This window comes from Lissotriton vulgaris, chromosome 1_1, assembly GCF_964263255.1.
Source record: "Lissotriton vulgaris chromosome 1_1, aLisVul1.2, whole genome shotgun sequence".
Taxonomy (NCBI): domain Eukaryota; kingdom Metazoa; phylum Chordata; class Amphibia; order Caudata; family Salamandridae; genus Lissotriton; species Lissotriton vulgaris.
In genome coordinates, this window is record NC_141685.1 from 1,915,383,260 (window position 1) to 1,915,407,858 (window position 24,599).

Consider the following 24,599-nt stretch of genomic DNA (forward strand, 5'->3'; position numbering starts at 1 on the left):
CATGCCGGCAGGAAGAAGCGCAGCCGGCCTCCTACCAATGATCCGGTATCCCCAGCCATATCATCAGGAACGCGGCTTGGGAGGGGGGGACTTAGCCTTCCTATCCCGGTCATGCCTGGAACAAAACCTCTCCCGACCCCCAGAAAACTGTCCACAAGAGGAAGGATGAAAAAAGGGTTTAGTCCTAGAGGAAACAGAAACAGGAGAGGCCTGCTTAAAGGAATAAGAATGCTTCTTCTCCTTAAACAATTTATGTATTTATCCTCCAACTCCCCCTCAAACATCATTGTCCCCTTGAAAGGCAGATGCAAAGCGCAAGCCTTCTGGGCAGAGTCAGTATTCCAGTCCCGCAAGACAAGATTGCGACGGCCAGCCACACATGCCCCACTGGAAAGGGCAGAGGCTCGCACCATATCGAAGGACACATCCGAGAGGAACTCCACTTGTCTCTCAATATGCTCCGGAAGACTGGAACAGTCAGTAGAGTCATCCATTGACTGGTAAAGGGACTTGAGATCCGAAAGCAAGGACTGAGAAACATAAGTCCCATAGATGCCAGCCCTGAACGCCAAATGGGAACATGAATACACATTTTTGAGGGAGGAATCAACCTTCTTGTCAACAGGATCCTTCATCACCGCATCCTCCGCCAAGGAAGTGCGACCCACCAGACTGGCCACCAAGGAGTCAATAGGTATGGAGCCTGGCAGTTCCGTAGCCCTATCCTACAAAGGGTAAAGTTCTGAAACTGGCGTAATAAGGGACCACCAGACGTGCTTGGAGCCTCATTATCCGGAAACCCCATGTTCGATTTGACATGCTTCAGCAGCTCAGCCAACATGTCCTTATCAACTTACTTCCCTTTGTGTTCAGAGTCCCCCAACCACTCAGATTTGCCATTAGAGGAACCAGAAGACACCGAACCAGTGCCTTTTGACTGAGCACCATCACCTCCCATCTCACAAAGAGTCTCCCTTATGAGACACTTAAGCCTGGCATCACAGCACTCCCTGCAACGCCAAGACCTGGCAGGAGAAGGGGGGGAGGATGAGGATTCAGAGGAAGATGTGCACTCCCAATGGCGGCTCTTCCGCGTATGCTTCCCCATGTCGACAGAGCCACAGCATCTCAGCCAACAAGGAAACCAAGAGCCCACCAGGAACAGACCGAGTACCAAAGAAGCGAGGAAAGTACCAGCGCCGTCTACAAGCACAGAAAACAACACACAGGCAGGAGAAATGAGGCCACAGACGCTATGCGGTACTCACCCCCGCTGGCTCCTAAATCCTCCAAAGCAAAGATGCCCACCACGTAACGCCTGACGTCCGCCGCACCTCCGATCCAGGAAGACAGGCAACATGACCCAGAAGGCGGAACCACGGCAAACCGCCTTCCACCGGCCGCACACCGCCGAGCCCCCCTCGGCAAGGCCCGGCAAGCTAGGAGGGGCGGCCAGAAGACCCCAGCAACACCATGCAGCAACGGGGCCCGAATCACACCCCCCAATCCCGGCAGGGGGGGGTGAGGACACTGAAGACTCAAGGACACTAGCCCAGCAGTATCCACATGAGCATACCAGCAAAGATAGGAGCGTCATCGCTCCTGCAACATTATCAAATCGTAGGTTAGAGACAGAAAATGAACAGGAGGAATGCTGGGACCTGTACGCTTATCTACTCCCAGAGGGAGGGGGAGGTGAAGGTCCAGCATTCCTTCGTTCTTTTTTCTGTGTGCGAGATGGGACTATCTCATTAGTTATGAAGGGGACGAGGACTAGAGGGACCTGGGGGTAATGGGACAACTCCTTTGACTGTACTAAAGGTTTACCAAATGGATGCCATGTTTAAAACACCCACTTCTACAAACATTAGTATATTGTGAAAATAAGCCCTCAAAGCAGGTGTCAATACAAAATGTGGATGGATCAATGCTCAGGAAGATTTCTCCCTGCGTGTGGAGGTCATTCTATGTTTTTCCTCTCTTTTTTCTATGCCTCACATGGTAGACACAGGCAGAAACCATTATTGACAGTCAACCCACCTTCAATAAGGCGGGCTGACTGTCACTGTGACTTGGGGGTCATTTGAAAGACTTATCACAGGTTAGAACTTAAGACAGGCGTACCCAACAGAGGCTCAGCTGGTGTAAACCTGGTGCTTTCCCCTACACTGACTAGAGCAGGGAAATCATACCTTTCGCAGGTGCAGCATCAGCCACTTTTTCGGCAAATGCCTAACATCTCCCTAAATCTAAATCAACCTTTTAGTATTAGAACAGATATATGCACAACACATACTTTCTGTTATTTTTAGTTGTAAAACCCTTACTCTTCAGGAGACTGGGAAAACACAATTACACTTTATTTTAAACAACAATAACTATTTCACATATCTCTATGAAACTATGCTGTTATTCCTTTTTAGGACAGACCTTTTAAAAGAGTGTAATTTTATGTTTCATCTTACATACAGTGAAGTATCAGAACATACAATGTGAGATCATATGAGATTCATACAACAAAGCGTGACAGAAGCATTCTTTTAAAATTATGGGCCAAAATCACAACGTTTTTACTGGTAGTAGGATCTAATTTCCAAAGTGCAAAGTTTTAGACCGGACATCCTTCGTGTGATCTCCCTTCAAAATCTTTGCCTTCACCCCTCCTGTTTTCTGAAATGTGTCTTTTTTTAGTTGTTAGGAATCTGTGGACTTTATCACTGCTGACCACTGCTAATGTGTTTTTGCTCTCCTTAAAACATCGTAAAATTGGCCTACAGCTGAATGGCACATTTAATTTACTTGTGGTACTGCATGGAAATTAAACTACTACTAGTGGGCCTGCAGCACTCATTGTGGCTCCACTTCAGTTACACTTTAAAACATGTCTTAGACTTGCCATTGCAGCCTGTAGGGCAGTTGAAAACTACAGATCTGACCTGGCAAATAAATCTTTTGCCAGGCCTAAACCTTCCTTTTTAATACATATAGGTTACCCCTAAGCTAGTCCCTAAAAAGCCAATGAGGCATGGTGCCTTGTAATGAAAGCTAGGACATGTGTATTTTGTTTGACCAGCAGCACTGCCCCTCCTGCCTGGCTCAGAGCCAGCAAATGAAAAATAAAATGATGTTCGAGCATAGTTTTATTTCCTCTTCCAGGCGCTCCTCTCTCCCCCGCGTGTTCCCCCTTCCGCTTTGCCTCCAGCCCCCCACCGGCTGTTTTTTTGTGGTGGCCACCACTGTTTTTAACATGTCTTGGTACTGAAAAACTCCGAAATTCATTTTTCACTACTGTAAGGCCCCCCACTCACATAGCATTACATTGTGTTACCATATTACATTCAAGAAGTGGTAGCATTTGATTAGGAGCAGGTAAAAATTTCATATTTTTCTCAAATGAATTGTAATTTAAAATCCTCTTAAATGGCAAAGTTGGATTTTAAGTCACAATGCTGAAAAGGTCCCTTTTAGAAAGTTGAGATAGACTAGGGCCTGGCTGTCCTAGACAAATTGTGCACAACCACTGACACTCAACCTTGAGTGTGTTCACAATATACTACAATTGTTATGCAATGTTAATCAGTTTTTGAAACAGTAATCAATATAAACACAAAAATATCGGTGAATCCAAATCCAACTTCTATTCCATCCGCTGTCGTTCAATGCTTCTTTTTATTCTAAAGCAAAATCCATAAATGTTGTGCAACTTCAATGTTCATAGTGCTTTCTTGTCAAACATGAAGAAGACCATTCCCAATGCATTTCGGGTGTGTCATGCACCCTTCTTCAGGGCAAATCTACAACAAACATATACATGATGATTACATAGATTTAGCTTCTCAATTATATACAATAGCTATACCGGCCTCTCATTATCCAGAAGAGAAAAAACAGAATACAAAATAAGTAAGTAAAACTGTACCTAATGTTACTAAAGAAAAGAGCTAGTTTTATACATAATGCATTTAGTTGGTGAAACCATCCAAGTGGTATAGTTAGAGATGAACCTTTAATCTCCATGTGAGTAAGTCAGAGGGGATAGAAGTAACCACGCCACCTTTTCAGTGAGCCGAGTGGCTGCAAGTGCCAGTGTGATTAGTATTGGATTTATCCGGCCCTATTATAGTGTGAACCACATTAGTTAAATGCTCACTAATTATAATGCTATGTTGTATACCTCCGCGTATCTCAAAATTTCAAACATCGCCCACTGGTTTCTAATGGTGTCCAAACCGGCAAATATAATGCCACTCCAGAAAATGTCCCTTGTACGTTCTGAAATGTAAGAAACCAAATAACTCTATCCGCATTTCTGTGATAAAGAGAAATAGGTCTCCTGCCTTCCGTAAAAAATTGTATGTTCTCACCTGCCTCTTGAGTGTCAGTAGTATACGACAGTCAATGCTTCCAAACAAAGTGAAAATGCTGTAAATGTGAACTCCTAGGTCCAACCTGCCCAAAAATGTAAACGAAAATTGTGCTCAGTAATGTAACATTTTATTGTTGGAATAACGTATACCCCAAGACACCGCAGTGACCCTACAGAGCGGATCTCAACTTCCATCCAACCAACTGTATATTCATTATGTAAACAGCTAAGAACAACAATCAATCCCGTGGCTTGCCTGTGCAGGTAAAAAAGCGAATTCAAATACCGATGACCCCATCTTTTAGTTAGTTGGCATTTTCTTGTCTAAATATTTGAAGCCTGTGTCCTGGGTCACATTACTAAGTGTAGTTTTCGTGGGGGGTGTTTCTCCGTAGTTTTATATAGCGCAAAGTTGACCCGAAGGTATCGGGTATCAGAGCACCAGTTGCGTTACACAAGGACACATTCATCTTTTTTGTGGGCAGATTAAGTAATTTGCCCAGAATCACAGGATGTTGAGCGTCATTGCCGAGGCTCGAACCCGGTTCCCCAGATTAGGGATTGACTGCTCTAGCTGTTAGGCTACATCCTCTCCCCAAGTTAGCAATTGGCCTTTGTGTATTACTCCCAGACAGTGAGGGAAAGGGGGCCAGATGTTGGTAGTATGGGCAATCCTGCCAAAATGGAGGAGCTGAGCTGTTTCCTGCCTCACTTACATTTTAGTGGGGCTGATACAGGATAACTAAGCTTTTGTCACCCCAGACATCTTGGACTTTGGGCAGGATAACGAAAGCAATTGCAGAACAAGATATGAGAGAGTTCTAGAAGTTTCTTTCACTTCAATACTGGCACCAGGTGTAAATATTGGACCCGCAGACCAAGTCTTCAGTGCACACCTAGACCTGTGGACACTACTGAAGGAGAACTGCTCTGCTGCTTTAGGCCTACCTTCTGTCTGAGAAGAAAGAAGGGACCTACTCCTTTCATACCAGGCAAAATGGCTCCAAGGGTTAAGGAGGCAAGTTATTGAAACCGCCAGATAAGACGAAGACGTGGTTGGCAAATAAAAGTGGTTGGCAAATAAAGAAATGGCAGAGGACTTCAAAATGGCGGTGCTTTAAACACGCTGTGTCGGGTGTCTCCCTGCACTACCCGTGCAGCAAAATGTCCATTAGCAGTGCCAGGCAATAGGTCGTCAAAGCAACGTCATAGATGTAGCCACGAGCATTCGGCACGTCTTCAAAAAACAGGTAATTCGCGCGCTGACAATAGCTTGTGCGATGTTACGTTTAAATGTAAACGTGGCGATAGAGAAACACTGCAAGCACCAAGTCTCAGCGTAGGCCAAGAATCAAAGTTGAAATTAATCTCACCTGACACCCCTCATTGTGGTACTGAATTTGAGAGAGCGTAATTCCCTGTAGTTCATCAATGAAACCCAGCTCCCCATGGTGTGAAATCTCAATGTGTAAAACGTCCACAGCAAACTGTCCAATCTTGTGCAGAACCAAGTGCAAAGTTGTGTGCTCCTGTAGCAAACGCTTGTAACACATGAAATCACCATGTAGACACATCAGAGGCAGTGCACAAATGTTATAGATGTGGCCACAAACACATCCTTTCCGCAGATTCAGATAGAGAAGTCTATTTAAAAATATATGTGCACCTTCATGCGTAACTCTGTGGAAGTTCCAGTATGTAGGGACGAGTGGTCCAGTGCCTTCAGGTCTCAGACACACACAAGCAAAGTCAGACAGTCTTTACCTTGTAAAAATGTAAATGCAAGTCATACTGTGCACTGCAACCTTGAAGTAAAAGAAAAGGCTTACTGTGTGTGAAAGCTTACTCTGCGCGTCGTACATGAAGTCTCTTGTTGAAGTTGACTCTGGAGACGGGGTAAAGCACGTTTGTGTGGGGTCTGTCCGGTGTGATGGACACCGGTGGAACTGCACACTGCGCTGTCCTTGTGCTTGTTTCTTTTGTTTCCATTGCAAAATATTCTTAGGTTGAATTTCTCTTGTGGCTTCCTGTGACTCATTTGTGTGGCTTTTTGTTCCTGTTCTTTTCACTTGTTGTCTCCTGGTAGTTAAATCTTCTTCGCAAAACATTGTAGAGGTTGTTTTGAGGAAATTTAAGTCCACTATTACAACTGTAGAGTGTGGGGACGTCTTTACTTCGTCGCCAAAAATAAGTGTAGTAATTTGGACAACGCTGGTGTGATGAAGTCAATGTAGGTTTATTACAATGGCAGATAAACAAGTATAAATCTTCAACAACAGGTATATATCAGTAGTCCTAAATATCCATCAACAGTCCCACCGGGAGCAGCCTGCTAGCTGCTCATGCCCCATCCATCCAACTGTCATTCTTCTCCAGTCAACCAAGCATTCCACACATAGCCCACACACTAAATGTTCCACTCAGAACACTCACACAGGCTGAGCAGCTACGAGCATGTTATCATAAGAGACAGATAGTAACAGAGAATACTACAGTGGCTGACCTCCTTTTCTGGGCTACAGGGACATAACAATCTCCAGAGGTCTCCCTGCAACTGCCCATCTGACTTGCTGCATAGGACCTGCCTACACCGGCAACTGAACCTGCCTGAGCCCTGCTGGCCTCTGCTGAAGTGAGTTCCCAATCCCCAAGAGATGCCCCTGCAGGTCTGGACCCTTAGGTGCCATCAGATGGGCTCCTCCTGTGATGAAAAGAAAAAATCCTGAAGTTTAGAGCTCTTCGTGACTTTGAATGGCCCGTTAACGCAGAGACCATGCCTCTCGATCAGCATCACAAGTTTTGCAGCTTGCTCTGCAGCCCATGGTGAACCTCGAGCAATGACTGTCTGAGACACCCAACAGGATATTTGGGCTACAGCAATGACCATACGTGAGGCCCAGTCTGCTCTTTGCACCACAGTGCAAACCTCAACTCTCTCCTAGCTCCTTGTGGAATCCTTCCACTTTGAACTGGACTTTTCATGTAGGAGTTTGAGATAGTAACTTTTTCAGCAGGACTGACCCAGTGTCTGTATCGGCCCGACCTGAACTTGTGACTTTCCTCTGGTCTAGCATGACCAGATAACTGCAACCGGCGCTTTGTGCTTTTAGGAAAAATACTTGCTTTTTTAAATAAATTGCATATCTCCAGTTCTACTAATGAATTATTGTCCTTTTGGTCTCAAATTATGGACTTCATTTTACTACATATTTTCTTTAATTGGTGTCAGATTTTTCATGTATGGTGTTTTCACTTTATTACTGTTTATGTGCTGTACCATACCTGTGAGTCAAGGAGGTCAAGGCGGGATACAGTGGAAAGAACGTAACAGTGGGTCTTTGGCAGGGGAGGCATATATCTTAATATAACAATCTCCTTTTCTCAATTACCTTCCTTATCAATTCCCAATTAGAGTGTATTCACTATCTCCCTTTCAATATCGCCCTGTTCTAGTGTCAGTGTAATTGTCACTCTGATGTGTTTTTTCATTTTCCAATATGGGTATGTTCTTGTCCCAGAGATGCATGTCTTGCTGCCCCTAAGACTCTATTACTCATTGTACTCCTGTGCAATACAATTGGTTTTCTTGTCTAAAGGCTAGACGCTCCCACATTTTCATATCTTCTTTAACCACTGTATATTGATTTACAATCCTAATGTGAGTATATTTTCTGCTGTGTGATTGCTCTAATGCCCCAGTGAAAGTTCTCCATGTTTCATTGGAATTTCTGTGCCAGGATCACTTCTCAATGCAAGTGTCTCACTTTTCCAATTGCCATACAAGTTAGCAAGGTTCTGTTGCAAGTTCTAAGGCTCTGTCTCAATGCAATTATCTCCCTTTTCCAATTGCTATACAAGTTAGCTGGGGTCAGTTTGTGTGCTGTATACATACTTTACACCTTTCCTCTAAGTTAAGCCTGACTGCTTTTATGCCAAGCTACTAGAGGGTTAAGCACAGGTTAATTTAGTGACTTTTGTGGAGCACCGTGACAGAGATTGTGGTTTTTGCTTTAAAGGATGCTCACTCCCCTCAACCAAAAACCAAATTTATTACATGAATCAAATTTGAAATATTTATTATTTTCAGATATTTTCCTTAACATTATATTATATTTTGAACAGTTTTAGGTTAATTCAACATTATTTGGTAAGGAGTTTTATTTTAAGTCTTTATCTCCATTATGGGGGGTGTTGCCTTACCAGCAGTTGGTCATGTGTGTGCTGGACTTCATCTCTGAGCTGGAGTATTTAACTACAGTTTTGTGTCTCATTTTGACTGTAGTAACTTTAGAAGTGTAGTTTGTGAATAGCAATAAGATTACTCTTTTGTGGGTGGGCATATCTCTCCCTAAACCCCTCCTTTTGCTCCCCTCATTTCATCCTAAACTCCACCAATTTTCGAGTAAGTGTGCATCATTTTTCAACCACTCCCCTTGGTTCTGAAATATTTATTTCTAAGTAGCAAACCTATATGTGTCAGGAGGTTCCCTCAGCAAATATAGTGGAGGTGGATATTGTCACTTCTAGGTTTGTGAATAACATTTTGTAGTACTGTAGTAGTACTATTGGAGAACATCTAAACATACTACTAAATGCAGTTTTTGAATTGGCCCCTCAGCTTTTTGATGGAGGGTGGAAGTAGCTTCCAGACCTGAATCTAGATGAAGCACATGGTGGTTTGTGTCAATCCAGAAATTTCTGATTGTCAGGTTGTAGGCAATAGGCTAGTTTATACCAAGCAGTATGATAGACAAATAGTCAGAGGACTAGTCCTGTTTTAAATAGAGATCCATCCAGCTTGATGGTGACAGAATGAGGTGGGAATTTGCCTAGGGAGATTGTGAAGAACTGTTGTGGTGAAGCATAGGCCATATCCATTGTAGCAAGAGAGTTTTCTTCAAAAGAATATTGAGGTAACCAAGTTTACTGACTACAATGAATTTTATCAGCACATTGACTTTATGGTTGCAGATTGAAGAGCACATCTTTCGGACATTTGAAGAATGACAACAAGCTGCCCTAGGAGTGGCAGTGAGGAATGAAAGGCCATGTGCTTCATAGGACAAAAGAAAACATTGATATTTCTGGCTAAGGGAACAATAGCCATGGTGTTAGAAAGGGAGTGGATTAGATATGATAAACAGTCAAGTGCATTAGATGAAATATTGTACAAGATCTCTATCTTTGATGAGTTTAGCACGAAAGATTATCATGTCATACCTACTACAGACTCTGACACGTGTGAATCGAAAAATGTATGAAAAATAGTGAAAGGGGAAACAATTTTACATCATCAGCATAACATTCGTAGAAGAATTCAAATGAATTGTTTAAAACAGGACCTGTGTTCTGACTATTTTTTCTACTATATTGCCAAACACAATCTTTATATTCTTGAGAGAGCGGAAGAAACTATCTAACCATGTTTAGGTTATGCCTCCGCTGTAGTTTGCCCTCATTTATTTTACATGCTGGTTTCTTACTTATTTTTAGAGCCAGTGTTAGTGGGTCCTTGACCCATCTATCAGTGTGATTTCCTGCCAATGTATTCTTCTGTTTCTTGCCCTAATGTTGGTAGTGTATTTTCTGTCCTGGTTTAATACACTCTCTTTACTTCAGCTTGTGTTCTCTGAGACCAGCTTAACAAATCTACCTCCCCCTTTGTTGGCATTCAAGAGGTTCAAGAGGAAGGCTAAGAGGAGTGAGTCCTGCAACTGTGTTTTGGAAGGGATGGCAGGGAAAAGATAGATGTAGATAGGATACAGCAAAAAGTTTCATAATGAAGGTTGCTGCTAGGAAGTGAGTAAATCATCAAGCGTCATGTGACCCTCCACTAGCCAAGCCCCAAATTCCCTTTCTGATTATCTTGATCCATTGGGAGAAATGGAGGCTAGAAAGGATGTGGAATGGCTACCATACCCTATGAGTCAAGGAGGTCAAGGTGGGATACAGTGGAAAGAACGCAACAGTGGGTGTTTGGCAGGGGAGGAATATTTCTTAATACAAGAATCTCCTGATCTCAATTACCTTCCTTATCAATTCCCAATTAAAGTGTATTCACTGTCTTCCTTTCAATGTCTCCCTGTTCTAGTGTCAGTGTAATTGCTACTCTGATGTGTTTTTTGGGAAATACCCATTCTCTTAGAGATGTATGTCTCCCTGCCCCTAAGACCCTATTACCCACTGTACTCCTGTGCAATACAATGGGTTTTCTTGTCCTAAGGCTAGAGGTTCCCACATTTTCATGTCTTCTTTAACCACTGTATATTGATGTACAGTCCCAATGTGAGTTTATTTTCTGCTGTGTGATTGCTCTAATGCCCCAGTGAAAGTTCTCCATGTTTCATTAGAATTCCTGTGCTAGGGTCACTTCTCAATGCAAGTGTCTCACTTTTCCAATTGCCGTACAAATTAGCTAGGTTTTGTTGCAAGTGCTAAGGCTCTGTCTCAATGCAAGTATCTGCCTTTTCCAATTACTATACAAGTTAGCTGGGGTCAGTGTGAAGGATAGTAATGTACTGATGTTGATCTCTTATTGTAAAGCATCCTCTGAGCGAATACCCATGCATTCCTCTGCCAGTACATTGCCTTTTTCCAATGATGTGATCTGCCTTCCTAGTGCAGATGTACTTCTTGCCTCAAAGTGGTTATTTCGTTCCAAATCTAACCTTCTTCCTGCCCTAGTGTTTTCTCTCTTCAAGTTAAATTGTAGTCCCTGTTTAATAAAAAAGGAATGATATCCTGGTGGCATCCCTTTGTACATGAAATCATGCCCCAGAATGTATATCTTCATTCCAGCAATAGTGTATTGAATGTCTCAGTGTACATGTCTGTAGCAAATCTGCTTTTTTGCATGGTCCCTAATGTATGGACCCTATTGTTGCAGTCATTAGAGCTCTGTGTACATTGTCACCACTCCTAACCATGATAAAGTGCCAGTACCTTCCCTCTAAAACACATTGGTATACACTCAAACTCTGTAATTAGCCTATTTAACTTCCATTTCAGTCTATTGTAAATGATGCCCGATGCACACCTATGGTTTGGAAAGATAAATAGCATATGTGGGCTGCAGTGTATATTTCCAACACCCACATATTTGACAAAAATATGCTTTTGCCAGGATCACCAATTTGAGCAGGCTAGGCTACAGTTTTATTGCACTGCAGTGATACAAAAGCTGGTAAAATGCCTTGGCCACATAGTAAAAGTCAGTTTACATATATTCCTAATTCAGTCCTAAAGTGGGCCTTTTAAGCCCACAGGACAGTCTGTGAATATATACAAGGCAACTATATTTTGGAGTTAGTGTTCCCTCAAAATTAAATAAAACCCAACGTCTATTTCAGTGTGTAGGCCTGACCAGATTCTTTTCCTAATAGGCCTAGGTAGAAATACCATCTTTATTTTCTACCTCTGGTTAGAAATAAGCTAGAAGAAGTTTCCTCCAAAGTTATTTCCTTCTTAGTTTTAAAAGTCTATCTTAATCTTGAAATCATATTTCTGCTAATTTAGGCAGCAAATTAAAATGGCAAAACTGTACATTAAGCTGCCTGATGCACACCTAGGTTTAAAACCTGTTCTGGGAGAGTTAACAACGTTGGTTCAGTGAGCAATGGTCTGTCTCTTGGCCCAGGACAAACCGACAGGTATTGAATGTGGACCACTTAGGTGGTATTAGCTATCTGGGAGTGGGCAAGAGCAGTTGGCACAACAAAGGACAGTTGTGGCACTAACTCATGCATTACCTCTTTTGACTTGAACATGTCAAGTATTCCCTCTTTTCACTAGGTCATGCCACAGACTGATTCTCCAATTCTTCCACGGGAACCCCTAGACAATCAGGCTCCAGTCATAGTAAGAAGGAAACATGTTTTTGACCTTGTGTCAGTCAGGAGAGAGGCCAGGAAGCCAAAGACAGCCTTGCCCGGTGGCGGCTGGTCTGCCATTTTGAAACAGGACCATGGGTTATATATAGTAAGGCAAACTGGAAATGCTGCACACCAGGGTAGGGGACGGTGAGAAAATAGTTAGGATTGGGTGGTAGATTTTGTCCAAACTCTCTCTGGATAAATATGACATCCCAACCACCACTTCCTGATAATATTCCTGGTTCTGGAAATACTCCACGTGAGGACGAAGGCCTTGCTAGAAGAAGAATCCTGACTTCAGGCTCCTTACTCCTGACTTGTGATTCCTTCTGGAAGAACACTCACACGAGGACTCCTGAATTTTGCTGGCACCCAGGAACTGGAAACTGCTCTCCATGTATCAAGTGATTAGCCTCTTGTTTAACAGCATCAGGGACAGAAAAAGCAGAAGGTTTCCTGACTCAAGGAGGGCCCCGGAAGGCTAATGAGGACTAGACACTGCAGGAGACATAGCTAGTCAGGGCAGTTCCCAATAGCCTGCCCTTAGTTGTGAGGGGCTACAATATTGACCAGGAGAAGATTTAGCTTTCCCAGCAGCTTGAATCTCCATCCAGTGATGGCTACCCTGTCTACCATAGTATAAATGACATTGAACATAATGCACATGTAATAATGCAGATAGGCTATCCTTTACCTTGGTGAAGAAGGAACCTGCCAGACAAATTTTTATTAATTCCAATTAGGCTCACAGTTTGAAGGTATAACCTGCACGGTATATTCAAACTCTGCACTATCACAGTCAATCTGAAACTGCCTCTAAGACCCAATCTGCTGTGAACTGTTGTTATTCCTGTGGGCTTGAGTCTTTCTAGGTGCTTTTTGTCTTAAAACCTTAGAAAACTGAGTCTCAGGTTCCCCTAAGTCTATACTGATGATTTTAGGATTGTGGGGTTGTTGTGCTCATTGTTCTTTAACCTGGTTTTCAAATTTTAATTGGGATTTTTATTGTTTTGTGTTCTTTACTTTAAAATTATTGGTATCGCTTGAAGACACCATGCACTTCTCTGGGGATTGCTTCTCCATTTCAGTGTATTCCTTGTCAGTCTTCCTACCCCAATTTCAGTGTCCTCCTATCTCAGTTTATGGGTCACCTTTTACCTGTGTCTATATGTGACAGTGTCTTAGTTATCATGATGTTTATTTAAGGCTGGAGATTTGTTCCTCTTGTGTCAGTGCTTCTCAGGCCCCCAGCTCAGTGTAACTGTGATCTAGTCCCAGCATTATTTTCCATGTGTGTGAGTGTACGCATGTGCATATGTGTGTGTGTAGATTTGTGTGTGTGCCCTAATTCCAGAATCAGTATATTGCTTACAAGACTTAGTGGGAGGTTCAATTTCCAACATACTCAGCAGAGGTGAGGTGACATTGTTTACCCTCCGATTTCTCCCTGTCACAATGTGTGACTCTACAACCCATGGCAGGGGTGCTTTCAGTCTCAAGCGGAATCTAATTAAGTGTATTTCTGGTCTCAGTGTATGCTTACTTATACCTCACTATAAATATTTGTTTGCAGCTGCCCTTTTCCCAGCATCTTTTCACTTTTATTTTATTGTTTATTGTCTCTCAGTGAGTCAATGTTGCTTTCAATTGTTTTGTTATGTACATGTGAATGAAGCTGCTGGTGCAGCTATCAATGAGTCTAATAGTATACAACGCATGCCCCACAGTGCTGGCAATGTATGAGGGGAATATTGAGACAATGTAAGTGACATAATCTAACAAATAATCTGCTTCCTGTCATCTTGCTTAAGGTCCCTCCAAACATTTACTAATAAACTATTCCTATTGCCCAGCATTGATGTAGGAAAGTAGGATCTGATTTTATGGTTACCCATCCACCTTTAGCTTGATGCTATGCTGTTTCTGACTAGTCTGACTGGCATCCTGCTAATCAAGACCCCAGTCTCTCAGCTTTCTCCCCTAAATTGATATGGTAAGTACTGAGGTACATCCCTGATTGGATACTGAGGTACCCTTATAAATCTCTAGACTATGGTACTAAGGTAACCATGGCATAGGTACCCCAGAGGTACCCCATAGGCTGAAGCATGTATTATGCCACCTATGGGAGACCATTCAAACTATCACTACAGGCCTGCCATTGCAGCCTATGAAAGCTGGTACTAGCACCACTTCCAAAAGATATAGGTTTCCCTATATCTAAGGTCTCTGCAGTTAACACCTATAAATCACCCCTACAGCAGTCCTTATTAATCCTGAAGGCTGGGGGCTTGGTTCTAAGTGTGAGGGTGCCCCTGCATGAGCAGGACACCCCTGCAGCCTTCGGAGTCCATTCTCCTGAGTTTTAAGTGAGACAGCCATATAACATATAGAGGGCCACCGCGTCATTACGTGATGAGCATCTCAAAACTAGCTGTAACAAACCCTGTCGTGTTTGGTAAACGGTGTGGGAGGTATGAGCCCAACCACTGTAAAGGCCCTCTGTTAGGCCCTCAGTGCGCCCAGTACCAGTCTTCTAGACCCTGACAGCACAACATAGCTGCTGCCAACCAGAGACACGATTCTGCCCTACTGCTGCTGAGCCAAGCTCGAGCAGGGGAAGGCAGAACAATAGGGAGCCTGTCACAGGGAGATGTGACCATCTCCATCAACAGGGTTTAGTGTATTGGGGCAGAGTGGGAATGCTTGCCAGCGCCATATAGTCTGCGTGCACGGCACATTTGGTGCCCTTCATGCATAGTCAAGTTCAAACCAGTTCAGGGAGCCATTGGCTCTCGCTCTGATGCGAAACTGAACAAAGGACGGGAGAGTATCCTCCCCATTGTCCAGCCCATTCTTAGGGAGGGACCCTTGATTCATCCCAACCCTTTCCTTAGGGTACTTAAGGGCTTACCTGAGGGTGGGTTCCTAGATTCCTCATGAGACATGATTAAATTCAGACACCACTTCAACTTTGACCGTCAGGGCTCTCTGGGTCCTCTTGTGACTCCAGTGCCTCTGGTCTGTGGGTCCTGTCGAGTGTCACATTTTAATTCTTTGAGCTCCTCTGATTGCTTGGAGCCTACCCTGACTCCCCTGCTTCTGGTGAGTCTCCTGGACCTTTCTGGTCCTGACATTGCACCTTCTTCAATTTCTTTGTTGGTTGCAGTTGCCAAGGCTTGTTGGTGCTCCCGCCGGACACTGACCCATCAACTCTTGACACCAGATGTGGGACAGCTTGTGTATGGCTCCTGGTCTTCCACAGCATCCCCTGGTCCACACAGCTGGAGTTTCAAGGTCACCACCAGCACTCCTACAGCACCTGACATCGGTGGCCATTTGTAATCCATGCCTCCTGGTCACTCCTGAGTGGCATAGGCTCCGTACCCTCTCCTTGCCGGTTCTTCACATCTTGAATCCACCTTTGGGTTCCATCGGACACTTTCACCTACCCCAGCAGTGGCATCTTCCTGAAGTCCTCCAATGGGTTCAACTGCAGTTTCAAACACCGCTTCACACCTATGCACCCAGCTTCCCTGATGCAGGTAACCTGGTTCCTAGGGTATCTATGGGTTGGGTAGCTCTCTATCCTCTTGTTCTCTACAGTGTTTTATCGGGGTCCACTTGGAAGGGGTGTCTTTCTTAAAAAATTGCAACTGTGACTTACACATTGATTTGAACGGAGAATGCGATTGTGTTCCTACACTGCACACGACCTCCGTGGGGCTCCTAGATACTCACCTTGGGTGGTTCCTTGGGTCCCCATCACTTTTTCATCCTCTGACTATTGTCATTCCTCATGTCGTGGTTCGTATACCAATATTTTAGTTTAATGGTTTGGTCTCCCCCTGGGGACACTGTGTATTCTGTGCTTCTAACCTGTTTCTATTACAACGTATTGTGTACATTGTGTATATATCCGGCTAGGAGAAGTCTGTATATGTTAGTGAATGCGTATCTTATAATAAATACATAGTTTTATAAATACGCTGTGTGGTTCTTTTTCACTTAAGCATACCTATATTATTATGTTCTGTTAAAACAAGCTGCATTACACTCCTTCTGGACTAAGCCTGAAGGCTGTTCTCCACAGCTACCACTTAGGGAGTTTTCTAAGATTGTCTAAGACCACTAAAATCATCATAAGGGTTCTCTGGATCTGTGCAAGGTGTCTACTTACATATGTGTACATCATATACTGAGGCAACCTTTCTCAATTGCCTAAACGAAGCACACCACTTCACTTTAACTTCAAATTGCATACCATGAGCAGGAGAGAGCCTTCCCCTCTGGCATCTACCATAATTCTGCAACTTATGGAGCCCACAAGGCACTAAATGCTGAACGGATAAGTGTAAGTTAGTTTTGTGATCAAGTCAAGATGTTTATGGGAAGAACAAATCGTTACTTTGTGCATAAATACAGATGAGGAATGCAGTATGATTGTAAATTATAATGTATGGTCAACTATTGGTGTCATGACAGCTTTTGTGCTCATGGTTTATGGCTATCTATTAATCTGTCTTTGGGTTATGTAGTGAATTATGTGGTATTATGCCATTTTCCCCAGGCACTTGAATTCCAATTAAATCTCAAAGCAGATATAAATCATCATGTTTTAGTGGAATGCTGTAAAAATAAAACGGGTACAAAAAGAGACCCTGTGACTTTTCCTGCTGCTCTTATCTTTAAGTACATAGCTGTATTAATTACTTTGTAGTGCAATTTAACTTAGTGATCATCAGTATATTCATTGTGAAGCCAAAATGATGGCAGGAGCCCATGACTGTCTCTATTCTCAGTGCTGAAGTGCATAACATGTAATACCTGACTTGCCTTATGTCATAAGACAAAACAACTACCGGCTTTAAAAATCTATATCAAAGTACTGTAACCATGAAATGAGTCAGAGATGGAGATTTGGGGGGTTCTGGTGATATCTTAAACCGTCAGGCCAAAGGCCACCCAATTTGTAAATGGCACCAAAAAGCTGCTCAGTTGAGGTTGACATTTTCAACTCTACTCCAACCTTTTTTATAACACGAACATCTCAAAGTCTATTGAACAGATTAACACAAAACCATGACAAGCATGCTATCCGAGGAAAGTTCTACTTTTCTGACATTTTATATTGAATCAGTTCAGAGTTTTCTTGCTGTTCCAATTGCAAAACATGGCAGGTGGCATGAGGTATGGTTTGCTTTGTGCATTGCATTCCATAGTTTGCAAATGTCAGGGCTTTTCAGGTTTGAGCTCACTGAAGCATAGTTAATATGTAGCCGTATTTTCAGTAAATATGTATATTTTCAGATGATAAATCATGTGTCACCATGAGGCCATGGTGACATCCCTGAATGTCGGGCACTTCATTAGGTTCTCATGGAAGTGAGACTCCAAGGTAAATCACAGAGAGTTTAAAAAGAGAATTTTAATCATTCATCAATCGATTTTTTAAAGTTCATCAATCGGTTTTTTCACAGTAAATGCATCCAAAGGAAATTATCTCAATGCTCCAATGCATTTCGGGCTAAGGCAAGCCCTTCATCGGGGAGCCTCTAGTGCCCTGAAGCGTACGTCTGACCCCTCCTCTGGTTCACCTTCCACAATGTACACCGCGGACAGCAGCATCAGGGATGTCACCATGGCCTCATGGTGACACATGATTTATTGTTAAATAGACGTGTTAAGGACGGACACGTTACCTGTTGGGAGCACCCAATCCTTTAAATAACATTGAAGAACTCTATATTCCTATAACTTTGTGTTAACTAGCTGTGCGCTTCCTACTCTTGAACATTCTGTATTTTCAGATGATGCCATTGGAAATAAATGTGACCCATTAATACATGTCATTCAGACCACTACTGTACTAAAACATAGATTCTAAGACTTGTTACTAGAAAATAAAGTTTGAGTCAGTTAAAATCATGACCTGCTTGATTCTATGCCACACACATACACACAAATTCACACTCGTGCTCAAGCTACCATTTTAATTTTCATGCACACCCTGTCTCCCAGTAGGCCCTCCACATAACCCCAAAGCACTGAAAATACCCATCAAATATTTAAAACGACTTTTTGCTAAAAGTCTCCAGATTGTGAGCCATAGTAAGTAAATCAATATGAGACTAGCCTATTACACATAGGATGGCCTATAAGACTTCTTGACAACTACATACGTTGATTTGAATCCCAGACCTATACATATAAAAAAAATTACAAGTAAAAAGACGGGAGTATTGAGAACAAGGCATAACCAAAGGCAATGTGATCAATACCTGCTGTGAACTTTGCATGGTCCCCAAGCCATCTTTAAGAAGTACTCAGGACAATGGTCCTGTGTAAAGGGCAGGACCACACTCTTGGTTATTCCACATAGACTATTTCCACAGTTTAAACTCTGCAATGATCATGGGAACCGCATGCTCTTTGAAATATGGTGGAAACCTTAGGTAGGCTCCCTGTGTGCACGTAGCATGGCCAAAGGTCAAGCGTGTGGGCAGTTCCTGTTGGTATGGCCTTGGCAGGCAAAGCCCAGCTTACTTTGAAATGACGGGGGTTCCTCTTATGTGTATACAACAAAAAAAGCTCAATGAGGTGGAAGCCAAAAACTAGCTTTATAATGGATTTATCCATATGCCTAGTACCTCTATGAGTAAAATGCATTAGGACTTATTAGCAAACAGTCCATTCTAAGGTATGACATCACTTATTGAATTTATTTTGAAGAGTGATGGAAAAGCATCTGTTATTCTGTAGCAATCACAGACAATACCTGGTCTGCGACATGTAATGTTGAATATCTCTAGGTCAAATGAGGATCAGAGACATACTATCAATGAGCTTTCAAGTACCTTTAGTAAAGATTGCTTCTTGAATGATTTGTGCCATAACATTTGCGCTGATTCCAAGTTATATCTCCTCTGGCTGTCAATCTATCTATATCTGTCTGTTCTCAGTGTGCCTGCCAGTGTGTCCACCATCTTTCTTATTTGGTTAACTAGTGCTCCATCTCTTCGACTGCTCATCCAAACACGAATTAATCCAAATATCTATCTTTCTTCAGGCCTTTCTGTTTGTCTGCCTATATATTTCCCTCATATATGCTTAAATGTAGACCAGCAGTTCTTTACATTTTGACTTCTGTGGAACCCCACTAAATCATTACTGCAATAGGGAGACCCTCGCTGAGCCATTGTTGAAAGCTGAGCCCCTGGACCTAAGCAGTTTCTATGATTTGAACTTCAAAACAACGTACAAAAAGAAAGACAGAAGTATACACCAAACAAATGCAAACATATTGAAATATTTAGTTTCATTCACATTCAAATATAGGCAAGGTTTTCACATTTTAAATGTTGCCTATTTATTGCTTTATTAGTATTAATTATTTAATTTTATACGACTGTTGTTGCCCCCCTGAGTAGGCCTCCTGGAACCCCGGGGGTCCTCGGTCCACAGGTTAAGAACGATTGATCTAAACTATGGAGGTAGAGGGGCAGAAACAGCAACTAATTCCCTGTGAAATGTCTACTACTTATTTTAAATGTGGCAAAAAGACCAGCCGCTCCTCAAAGAGTGGTGAGTGTATAAGATATGTTTCAAGCCGTGGTATGCCCAAGGAATGTATGTTTTGCCAGAGAGTTCAATTATATTAAAACCTTGTCAACATTCCTATAAATGCTGCTAGCTTCTTACAGGCCAGTAGCCATTCAATTCTATCTCCGTATTGCATAAGGGTGTTCTCTTACACCACCATTGTAAATATATGATAATAGCAAATCGATTCAGATCACAGTGCAATACAATCATATTGTCAAAATCAGCATAATTTATTGTTCGTAGCAAAATATTAAACAGATCAGAAGTTATGTATGATTTTCTTTACAAATAATTTTTTAACCATTCTAATTTTTATTTTTTGCAAAACTTACCATGTAGAAACACCTTTAGCTACTACTACATGAGTGCATGTTTGTGTCAAATAGACAAAGGTGCAACTGTTTTGTCTTACTGAAAAGTAAAGCATGACTTTGAGCTTAACAGAAACGATGACAATTTGGAAAACATGAACCCTCTTGGTGAACATAGAATTTTTAGAGATAGCATGTGCCTTAGCAAAATTGTAAAAAAATATGTCTGGGCTAACACTGCAATGATTTCAGTTTTAGTTGGGGTCATTTTTAATGAATTATTTTAACCGTTTTGTGAGGTGTATGATATGTAATGCCAATTAATTAGGACAATTTAACAAGAATATGATCGATGTTATTTGAGGTGCATATGAGTTTCTCGTGATTATTATACCGTGGCTGCCGCCAAACACCAATGTAAATAAACCAAGCTTTTTCCAGAGAGCGCTGCCTTTGACTATATCAAGATGACATGTATAGGAAGCAGTCTGGGAGACAATCTATCAATGGATACACCAACTCTGTAAAAATGCTTTAGGTGCAAATGTGAATAAAATTAAGTACACTTAATATGCTCCTTTAGCTGCTGAGTGTCGAATTCACTAGGTAAACGATTTTCTGTGCTAACTTCAACAAAGACGACACAACTCAGGCTGCGCCTAATAGTATGTTAGAAAACAATGCCTAGTATAACACCATTGTCACTTTTGAAGTCGAACAATAATATCCCATGTCTACAAATATAATCAGGGCAAGAAATAATGTATTTTATTATCAAAATTATCAATATGGTTCAAACCTATAAATATCTTGAAACAAAAATGTGCTAGCAATGTGCAATTCTTAGAAGTGGTTCATACAATGGCAGCGAGAATTCTGTGTGGATTTGCATCTGGTACTGCAATAAACCTTACCTGGCTTTGGACACACAGGGGATGCTTTCTCCAAACTCCCTGCCAAATTACATCAAAGTAAAGGGTGAACAGAGCCAAGTGTCAGATCCTGGCACTGGAATCAATATGTCTGGTCCCTAGTGTTACACACCAAAGCAGCTCCTCCTGCCCGATCATTAGCGCTGCATTTATGGTCCTAGTCACAGTGCACCTCCAACAGAAATTCACGATTTACACTCACAAGCATGAAAGAAAGTCTGACTTTCTGCCAATATTTCTGTTTATGGAGTAAAGCTGAGTATATTAACCCGGCAAGTGCTCACTCGTTTACTGCCTAGTTCTCTTATACTCTATTGCAGGCAAGCTGTCAATTAAATATGTCAATCTCGAACATCTGAAAACATCTGTGTCTGGGGCACATCTGGATCTATACACAGGAGAAGAACATGACAGGTAATGGGAAGTCTTCGATAGAAATAGCATTAAACAATTTCCGGCATCAGCAGTCAAAATAACAAAAGTGAAAATAAAAAAAAAAAAACAATATACCTTGTTTTCCAGGAAAGCAAGCACTGGCTTTAGAGGTTATCTTCTGCCTGTTAGGAGCTCACCTAATGTGGAAAACCTTGGCTGCAGGCTGAATGTTTTTATGCGTGCCTCTGAAACATTTACGCTCATAAAGAGAAAACTGCCCCCAGCGCCCTTCTTTCACGCTCCCTTGATAGTAGATATAACGCTTGGCTGCAAACATTCAGCTCTTTCCCATAAAGCTTACCTGGCTTTGTGTGCACCCTTTCTTCTTTCCTGCGACCGATGCAATTTCTCTGTAACTGTTTACCCAGGCTCCTTATCTTGTTTAAGGAATACAGCGTCATATATATGCACCGGTGACTACATAAGTTAACCCTTAGAACAGCGAAGGACAGCTCATTACCAAAGCAGCAGAAAGCAGAGGATGTTTCTCGCGTTAACATGAAGTTGTTCCTTAAGGGCACGTTCCATCAAAGTGAATTTCATGTGTAAAATGTACCTAGGTGGAGTGTAATTAAGGTAACTGGCAAAAAAAATGAAATGCTTTGTTTTTCGGCTAGAGAAATGTGACTTTTTGCTAAACTATAAACGCTAACTTTCGGCAAAAACCCTTCTCCAAAATGTTGACCTTAGAAAACAAACGAAAAAAAAGTAAAGCCATCTGCGTTTACGGAAATCTTTTATTTGATTTCAATGACAAACAGATGTAAAAATGTGACTTAAAAGGAGTACCCATCTTTTGATTATTGAAAAAGAGATAGAGAAGTAGATTGCTTGTTGGTAGACATATTTTAGAAAAGAACCTGATCATTCCACTTTTGTTTTTGGAAGAATACGTTATCAAGCTTGGATGAACATATTGAATGTAGATGTTTCTGTAACTAGTCACTTACAACTTTGAGCAAGTTAATGGCCACTTATGAATGATCACTAAAAATTCACAATTTATCAAACTTCTGCAAAAATTGGTGATTTTCCAAAGTTTAGAAATGTTTAATGTTAAATAGTACATTGCATGTGATAGCCATGTAACAGTTATTGGCAAGAACAAGAGGCCAGATGTAGTACAGTTTTTAGCAGTCGCTACAGAGAATCGGGCCATTAACAACTGCTAAAATGGCTTCTGGCATGTACTAACCCTATTTTGCGAGTCAGTAACCTATTATCGTCTCCCAAAATAGGGTTTGCGAGTCACTATTAGGAAGGGACATGCTAATTGTGCTAGCGAGTCGGTAACCTATTATCGTCTCCCAAAAAGGGTTTGAGAGTCACTATGAGGAAGAGGCGTGTTACAAGGGCATGTATGACTGTTTTACAACCGAAATGCGGTCATTAAATATTCATACATTACCAGCTCTGTGAAGGAGGTGCTAACTCATTCACAACCGGGAAGGGGTCCCTTTTGTGAATGTGGACGCCTAACATTTTTAAGAGCAGGCAATAGTCCCCCAAAATATAAAAAGAAAACTTTTCATTTTTCTTTTTTAAATGCATCCAGTTTTCCTTTAAGGTAAACGGGCTGCATAAAAAAAATGCTTTATTTAAAAAAGCAATCACAGACATGGTGGTCTGCTGACCCAAGAGGGCCACCATCCCTGTGATTGCAAGCTGTTCCCAATGGGTCACAAATTGTGACCTGCTTCATGAATGTTAACGAGGCAGGTCATTTGCATCTCCACTGGGAATCGCTAAATGTTAATCGCCAAAAATCACAATTAGCGACTCGCAAAATTAAACGGTCGTACATCTGGTCCATGGTATTTACAAGGGGTGTGCAACATTGTAAAATTCTTCTTTTGCTAATTTCCTGTTGTGGAAAAATCAGTCAACACATACGTATCTGCATTTGTAGACACCTCCTTTACTATTCTCAGACAGGGTTCAGGAGTGCACACCTGACTGAATGCGCACTGCTTGGAGTCACTGTGGACTGTATCAAGGCACTACTGCCCACCTGATATTTCTTGATATTTCTGTGGTGTTTAACAGCATTTCTACTTCCAATCTCCTCAAACCTTTTCATGAATCTGACATTTGCCTGGATGCCCAAAAAAAGGACTCATCTTTTCTCTCAGACAGATCCCAAATTGTCTGGTTGCCTCCTTTTCAATCTGCCAAGACTCATGTTGAATCTGGGCCTCCTCAGGATTCCTCTGGCAGAATTTATCAGATCTTTCAGATTTGAAATTGTCTCCTATGCGGATGACATCCAGATGATAATTTCCATCTCTAAAAACATCCTAGACACCAGTTGTCATCTGGATGACTCCCTTAACCTTATTAGCTATAAATCACATGTGGTCTTACTTGTTAAATCTTTATACTATTGGCCTAATGGCAAGTGGCCTAGTGATCTTGGAGACATTCTGCAGCCAATCATGTCCACCAGAAACGTAGGCATCATATTCAACAACCACCTTACTATGGCGGATCAGGTCATCTCAGTGTCTACCTCCTGTTTTCTTAAAGATCATTTTAGAAATGGGGGTCTCGAGTTGGCAGAGGTAGGTACCTTAGTCCAAATAGGGACCCTTCTTCCGAGTCAGGATAAGGGAGTTACACTCCTAAAATAACCCCTGCTCATCTCCTTGGTAGCTTGGCACGAGCAGTCAGGCTTATCTTAGAGGCAGTGTGTAAAGTATTTGCACATAACCAACAGTAACACATTGCAAGCACTACAAAAGGACATCACCAGTTTAGAAAACTATCCAATATTTTCATATACTTAAGACACGACCAAAAAACATAAAAATCCACAATATAGTATTAAGAAATCTTCAGTTATCACAATAACCTTGAAAAACAGTTCGTTGAAGTCGATAGCTCCCACTGGGGCTATCACGGCGTCGTGAACAAACAAATCCAAACAGTTCTGGCTGACCGCAGTATCGCAGGTCAGTTACGGTGTTGGGAAGACCTGCAAAAAAGCACCTTCAGAAATGCAGGGCATAGACAACCTCTCATTGGCTTCCGATGGCGCCGGCATCAGTAGACCAAGGCTGCGGTGCGGGAGGAGGGCGGT

The 24,599-nt window shown here is 42.1% G+C and overlaps 1 protein-coding gene across 3 annotated transcripts in view; it reads right to left on the reverse strand.

Annotated features, from left to right (window-relative positions):
* The window catches only part of KERA (keratocan), a 193,303-nt gene extending 171,340 nt beyond the window's left edge, over positions 1 to 21,963 (reverse strand). The window contains exon 1 of one of the 3 annotated variants that reach the window (XM_086919546.1): positions 21,822 to 21,963. The gene's annotated coding sequence lies outside the window, so the exon portion shown is untranslated. Of the gene's footprint in view, positions 1 to 21,067; positions 21,337 to 21,595; positions 21,713 to 21,821 lie in introns of those variants that run through there. The other 2 variants (XM_086919549.1, XM_086919552.1) reach the window with 2 other exon arrangements.
* Positions 21,964 to 24,599: the final 2,636 nt, after the last annotated feature.